This window comes from Elephantulus edwardii, unplaced genomic scaffold (assembly GCF_000299155.1).
Source record: "Elephantulus edwardii isolate Elephantulus edwardi_28Jun2011 unplaced genomic scaffold, EleEdw1.0 scaffold00411, whole genome shotgun sequence".
In the NCBI taxonomy this organism is placed as follows: Eukaryota; Metazoa; Chordata; class Mammalia; order Macroscelidea; family Macroscelididae; genus Elephantulus; species Elephantulus edwardii.
The window spans coordinates 984,288-990,029 of NW_006400161.1; the positions used below are offsets into that span (position 1 = coordinate 984,288).

Genomic DNA, 5,742 nt, shown 5'->3' on the forward strand with positions numbered 1-5,742 from the left:
CTATATTTGCTCCCATTCCAAAGAAAGGTAATGACCCAACAGAGTGTGGAAATATAGAACAATATCATTTAATTCACAGGCAAGCAAGATTCTACTGAAGAGTATCCAAAACGACTGGAACAGCTCATCAGCAGAGAACTTCCAGAAGTCCAGGCTGAGTTTGGAAGGGGTCGTGGTACTAGGGATATTGTAGCTAATGTTAGATGGATCTTAACTGAAAGCAGGAAATACCAGAGGAATGTATATCTGTGTTTCATTGACTATGCAAAGGCGTTTGACTTTGTGGACCATAACAAACTGTGGCTGACTCTGAGAAGAATGGGAATCCCAGAACATTTAATCATGCTAATGTGAAACTTATACTTGGACCAAGAGGCAGTTAGCAGAACAGAGCAGGGAAACACTGCGTGGTTCAAAATTGGGAAGGATGTATGCTAGGGATGTGTCCTGTCTTCATTCCTTTTCAGCCTTCAATGCGGATTGAGGCTCTATATCAAGAAGATAAAGATTCTCACCACTGGACCAATTGGCAGCATCAGGATGGATGGGGAAGAGATTGAGATTGTTAACAACTTTAGTTTGCTTGGCTCCACAGTCAGCACTCTTGGCACCAGTAGCCAGGAAATTAAAATATGTATTGCAATGGGAAAGTCTGCTGTTAGGGACCTTTCCAATGTTCTCAAGAGCAATGGTGTCTCTCTGGAGACTAGGGTGCATCTGGTACAGGCCATGGTCTTTGCAATCACTTGTTATGCATCAGAGAGTTGGACAATGACTAGCGAGGATAGAAGGGGAATGGATGGGTGCCTTTGAGCTGTGGTGATGGAGAAGAGTATTGAATGTATCGTGGACTGCTAGGAAAACAACAGGTTCATCCTGGACAGGGTTAAGCCAGGCTGTTCCTTGGAGGTGAGGATTCTGACGCTTCGTCTAACATACTTTGGACATGTTGTAATGAGAGACTGGTCTTTGGAGAGGGACATCATACTTGGGAGGGTGGAGGGACAGTGCAAGAGAGGAAGGCCCTCGATGAAGTGGATTGATTCAGTGACTGGGTAATCGGGATGGGTGTGTCAGAGACAGTGTGATTGGCACAGGACAGAACAGAGTTCAGGGCTGTTGTACATAGGGTTGCTATGAGTCGCAAACAAGTCGATGGCACATAGCCACCACCACCACCACAACAACAGTTGGCTGTTGTGATTGTTGTTACCTTTCCTACTTCCTTTTCAGTATTTTCTTTCTTACTGTAGAGAAATTAAAATGATTTTTTAAAAATGTTAATCTTTTATCTTGCCGTTCTGCTGAATTTGTCTACTATGTCTAATAGGTATTTTTGTTGAACCTTTGGAATTTATTATGTACATTGCTGTGTCATCTGTAGTCTTCAATATAGATTTAAGCTCAACATCAAGAAGACAAAGATTCTCACCATTGGGCCAATTGGCAGCACCATGATGGATGGAAAAGAGATTGAGGTTTTGGGGTTTATTATGTACAATGCTGTGTCATCTGTAGTCTTCAATATAGATTTAAGCTCAACATCAAGAAGACAAAGATTCTCACCATTGGGCCAATTAGCAGCACCATGATGGATGGAGAAGAGATTGAGGTTGTTATCTGTTACAGCTTACTCGGCTCCACAAACAACACTCTTGGCACCAGAAGTCAGGAAATCAAAAGACAGATGCATTAGGTAAATCTACTGACAGAGACTTTTCCAGAGCACTGAAAAGCAACGATGTAAGTCTGCAGACTAAGATGCTCCTGTTCCAGTCCATGATCTTTGCAATTACTTGCTATTTATCAGAGAGTTGGCCAATGACCGAGGATGACAGAAGAAGAATTGATGTCTTTACATTGTGGTGCTGGAGAAGAGCCTTGAGCATACCATGGACCACCAAGAAAACAAATACGTCTCACCAAGTTTCTCCTTCAAGCCTAAGATTTTGAAGCTGTGTCTCACATACTTTGGACATGTGGTCAGAAGGGACCAATCCTTGGAGAAGGATATCATGTTCGGAAGGGTAGAGGGCAACGCATGAGAGGAAGACCCTGGGTGAGATGGATTGATACAATAACTAGGGAAATGGAGTAGGTGTGCTGGAGTCTGTGAGACTAGCTCAGTGCAGGGCAGGGTTCAGAGCTGATCGCTATGTGTTGCAGGCAACTCAATGGCACATAACAGCAACAACTACGTCATTTACATATAGAGATACTATTACCTCCTCTTTGTCAAGTGGACAACTCTCCTTTCCGTATTTCTTTAGCTAGCACTTACAATACAATACTGAATGTTGATAGTGGACACCCCTGCTCACTTTGAAAGGAGACTATCTTTAATCTATTTTTATTGAGAGTTATATTAGCTCTTGGTTTTATGTATATACTTTTAATTATGTTGAGAAATTTCCCTCTATTCCCAATTTTTATACTAGTTTATTTATAAAATTCAAACACATGGTTTTCAAGAACAGATTCTTCCCTTTTCCCTCACATTCCCACATCCATTAAATTGTACAACTCCATGAATGTACAACTCCCATCTCCCAGCACATCCTTATCCCTCTGCTTCCACTCTTCCCCACCCGCCTTGGACCCTTATACTCATTCTAAAAGAATGATTTTATACAATATTTGACCTTGTGGGACTGAGTCAGTTAATTAAGCATAATGCTCTCTAGTCCCTCCCAAGTTAGGTAATAATTTACAAAATCATTGCTCCTGTGTGCTGCTGTTAGGGACCTCTCTAAAGTACTCAATGAACAATGTTGGCTCTCAGGTTTATGTATATACTTTTTACTGTGTTGAAGAAGTTCCCCTCTAGTCCTATTTTGTTAAGTGTTTTAATCAGGAAAGGGTGTTGGATTTTGTCAAAGGCCTTTTCTGCATCAATTAATAAGATTATATGGTTCTTGTTCTTTGCTTTTTTAATGTGATGAATTACACTGATTGTTTTTCTTTTGTTGAACGATCGTTGCATACCTGTTATGAATCCTGCTTGGTCATGATGAATTTTTTTTTTTTGATGTATTGTTGGATTCTATTGACCATGAATTTTGCATCTATGTTCATGGGAGATTTTGCATCTATGTTCATGGAAGATATTGGAGAGTTTTCTATTTTATTTTTTCAATTAAAATAAGTTATTTTATTGAGGGAAGCAAGTTATTTGATGCCAGTTGGCTCTAGACAAAGGGAAGAGAATCTGTCTTGGTCAGGTGTCTTGGCAGGAGAGACGCCTACTGCTAAAGGCTCCATCCATTAAGAAATGCTCAGAATTCTGAAGTCCCCCATTTCTTCTAGGACAGAAGTGGATGAGACTTCGGCAGTCAGAGGATCATGAAGACCAAAGAAGACGGAATCTTTCAACTATCCATCAAGAGTCTTTGGGTCTTCTCTCAGCCAGGGCCATCCAATGGAAACAGAATTCATCTTCCCGACTCATCTGGAGGACTCAAGATTCTCCTTCTCATCGCATCGCCATACTCCCTGCTCTTGGTCCTCTTTTTTGCATATTCATTCTTTAAGCATTTCCTCATCTGCCGATCAAGATCATTGCAGTGACCAAAAAATTTCAGGACGCTGTGATTTTGGTGGCATTCTTTCAGCAAGTTAATCAAGACGTTGCATTCTTCAGTGTGCAAGTGTGGAGACAAGTCCGAATGCATCCTTAGGAGAACGTGACGGAGAACAGCAGAACAACCGGAGCGGTACCCGCACGGGGAAGGACTTCAGACGCCCACACAGCAGCTGGTGGCGCGAGCGGCCCCTTGACCAGCGGCCACTGACCAGACGCCTGTCGCCGCCGCCCCCAGCGCCCGCACCCAATAGTTTTCTATTTTGATGGTGTCTTTACCTGGTTTTGATATCAAGGATATCATAGAATGAGTCTGGGAGAATCCATGTTTTCTGAAATAGTTTATGTAGAATTGGTGACAGTTTATCTCTAAATGTTTGATAAAATTCACTTGTAAAACCATCTGGTCCAGGGCTTTTTTGGTTGGAAGTTGTTTTATTAACTTTTAAATTTCTTCTTTTATAATGGGTTTGTTCAAGTGTTCAATTTCGGTTCGTGTCAGTTTAGGTAGATTGTGAATTTCTGAGTATTTTTTTCATTTCCTCTAGGTTTTCATATTTGTTTGAGTATAGTTTTTCATACTATTCCATTGTTAGCCTAAATAAAATTTACTTGGTTCTGTTGTGATGGTGCCCATTTCATCTTTTATTCGGATTATTTTTGTCTTTTCTTTCTTTCCCTTTGTTAGTTATGCTAGTGGTTTGTTGATGGTTTCATTTCTTATTCGGATCATTTCTGTCTTTTCCTTTGTTAGTTTTGCTAGTGTTTTGTCGATTTTATTGACCTTTTCAAAGACCCAAATCCTATTTTGTTGATGGTTTCAATTGTTTTTGTCTTCTATTTCATTTATTTCTGCTCTTATTTTCAGAGGGAGTCAAGCTTTCTTGCTGTTCTTTTCCAATTTGTTGGAGATGTTGTGTTAGAGAGTCAATAGTGATTTTTTTCCTGTCTTTTGATGTGTTGGTTTATTGTTATAAATTGACCCCTGAATACTGCTTTGGCTGTTTTCCAGAGGCTTTGGTAAGTTGTGTTTTCATTGTCATTTGTTTCTTTAATTTTATTTTTTAATTCTTCTGGTACCGACTCATTTTCAAGCAAGGTGTTGTTCAACTTCCAAATGTATGTTTTTTTTTCTCCTTTATCCACTTGTTATTAATTTCTAATTTTGTTGCGTTGTCTGAGAAGATTCTTTGTATTATTTCCATGTTTTTAAATTCATTGATTCTTCCCTTGTGGCCCAAGATGTGATCTGTTCTGGAGAACATTCCATGCACTTGGAGAAGAAGGAATACTGTGCTTTTTTGGGGTATATTAGCTAATAAATAAATATCTGTGAGATCGAGTTGGTTTATTGTGTGGTTTAATTCTTCAGAATCTCTGTTGAGTTTCTTTCTGGTAGTTCTATTTTTCTTGAGAGTGTTGTATTAAAGTCTCCAACGACTATAGTAGTATTGTCTATTTTCTTTTTCAGTTTTGTTAACGTTTGTTATATATATTTTGCAAGTCTATCATTTGGTGCATAGATATTCATTATTGTTATGTTGTTATTATTATTTATTATTGTTATGTTCTCATGACCCTTTAAGCACTATGTAGTGACCTTCCTTGTCTTTTGTGATGGTTTCTGCAATGAAATTTATTTTATCAGAGATTAATATCGCTACTCCTGATTTTTTCTGGTTGCCATTTGCTTGGTATATTTTTTCCCACCCTTTTATATGTAGTCTTTATTTATCGTCACTTTCCAAGTATGTCTCTTTTAGACAACATAATGATGGATTTGGGATTTTATATCCAATATGCTACTCCTTTCTTCTTCAGTGGTGGATTTAAACCATTCACATTTAGTGTTATTATTGAGAGGCACAATTTTATTGCTGTCATTGTATTGGCTTATTTTTGGTGTTGTTGCTAGTTACTTTGATCCATCCTGCTCTCTGTGGAACCTCTGTAAGAAGGACGTCTCTCAGTGTTTCCTGTAACTCTGGTCTAGGTTTTACAAATTCTCTTAGGTTCTGTTTTTCTGAGAATTTCTTAATCTCTCCTTCATATTTGTTGAACAATTTTGCTTGTTACAGTATTCTTGGTTGACAGTTGTATTCTTTGAGTGTTCAATATTTGTCATTCCATTGTCTTCTTGCTCTCATGCTTTCTGCTGAGAA

The 5,742-nt window shown here is 38.9% G+C and overlaps 1 pseudogene; it reads right to left on the reverse strand.

Moving 5' to 3' along the window:
* Positions 1-3,431: 3,431 nt before the first annotated feature.
* On the reverse strand, positions 3,432-3,671 carry LOC102848936 (annotated as a pseudogene).
* Between the last annotated feature and the right edge of the window lie 2,071 nt (positions 3,672-5,742).